General features: G+C 41.0%; 1 non-coding gene across 1 annotated transcript; it reads left to right on the forward strand.

Annotated features, from left to right (window-relative positions):
* The first annotated feature begins 1,426 nt into the window (after window positions 1-1,426).
* Window positions 1,427-1,533, forward strand: LOC142177794 (small nucleolar RNA R71). The gene has a single exon (XR_012706348.1). It is a non-coding gene; the product is annotated as a small nucleolar RNA R71 (small nucleolar RNA).
* Window positions 1,534-1,745: the final 212 nt, after the last annotated feature.

A 1,745-nucleotide genomic window follows, 5' to 3' on the forward strand; every position in this document is an offset into this window, starting at 1 on the left:
CTACCTATCGCTAAGAATGGTCTTCATAGGATGAGGGGGACCTCCTTGTTTTCCTCCATATTCACCACTATAAAATCTACAGGAATACGAACTTATCCATCCGAACTAACACATCATCCACTATCCCCTCGGGTATTATAGTCGTTTGGTCTGCTAGTTGCAACGATATTGGTGCAGATCTTACCTCTCCAATATCTATCTCCAGTTTCCTATAAATAGATAGAGGCACTAAATTAATTGAGGCACCAGTATCACATAATGATTTATCAAAATGAATAGTTCCTACAGAGCAAGGTATAGTAAAACTCCCTCTATCTCCACACTTTTGTGGGAGATTATTTTGCAATATCGCGTTGCAATGATCTGTGAGCTTGACCACTGAGGTCTTTTCTATCTTCATTTTATTTGTCAGGATTCCCTTCAAGAACTTGGCATAAGTAGGCATCTGTGAGAGCACCTACGTGAATGGTAAATTCACATGAAACAGTTTCAGCATATCCAGAAATCTCTCAAACTGCCTGCCTAGCTTTTCTCTATATAGCTTTTGACGGAAAGGTAGAGCAGGCATATGCTTGCTCTCATCATATTCCTCCCTCCTTGATGTTTTTCCCTTCTTCTTTTTCTCAGCTTTCATTGGGCCTTTCTTCTTTTTATCAACATCATTCTCCAGCTGCTCCCCACTTTCTTTTTCAAGTATCACATCTTTTTGGATCGGGGTGGGGTCTTTCAACACTTGCCCACTTCTCAAGGTTACAACATTCACTGTTTCTTTGGGATTTCTTTCGGTATCAGTAGGGAGAGTTCCTAGAATCCTCTCAGACAATAGAGTGGCTAGCTGCCCAAGTTGTCTTTCCAGGTTTCGAAAACCAGTGCCTAGTTCTTTGATAGTTGCTCCATGTTCCTGTATAGTTGCGCTATGAGTTTTTGCTGATTTTGGAATGGTGGAGCTCATTGCCCCTGAGTCTAGAGTTATTTTGTTTCCATGCATTAGCGGTACCCCCAGGTGAACTCCATGAAACATCGGGGTGCCTCTAACCCATTGCATTAAAATTGTAGTTTCCCACAACATTCACTTCCTTAGTTAAGGCTCGACACTCATGAGTAGGGTATCCTCTTCCACATATATCATAAGTTGCACGCGGCTCATATTATATCGAGGCTAAGGTCAGCTTCCTTATTTCGTTAGCCATAGCATCAAGCTATACATGCACAGATGTATTAGCATCAACTTGGTGAACACCAGTTGATCTTCTTCTTTTAGCACTCAAAGGGCCACTGATTAGCATCTTCAGATAACTCATCAAAAATTGTAACTATCTCCTCTGGAGTCTTCTTCATCAACGGGCATCCAGCTTCATTGCTCAATGTTCTACGTGAGGCCGATGTCAAACCATCCCAAAGGTCCTGGAGTTGTATCCAAAATTCAATTCCACTATGTTGACACTTTCGAACAATCTCCTTAAACCTATCCCATGCTTCAAAAACAGTTTCAGTCTCTTTCTGGCATAAGTTATGGATTTCTCTTCTAAACTTGCTCGTTTCAGCTGAGGAGAAATATTTATCAAGGAATTTTTTGGTCATCTCCTCATAGGTTCTAATCGAGCCACTGGGCAAGATTCGAAGCCACTGTTTTGCATCATATTTAAGTGACAAGGGGAATGCCCTTAAGTACACTGTATCTTGTGACACACCATTATATTGAAAGGTGTTCATAATCTCCTCGAAGTTCATTAGATATGTATTTG

Source organism: Nicotiana tabacum, chromosome 23 (genome assembly GCF_000715075.1).
Source record: "Nicotiana tabacum cultivar K326 chromosome 23, ASM71507v2, whole genome shotgun sequence".
NCBI lineage: Eukaryota > Viridiplantae > Streptophyta > Magnoliopsida > Solanales > Solanaceae > Nicotiana > Nicotiana tabacum.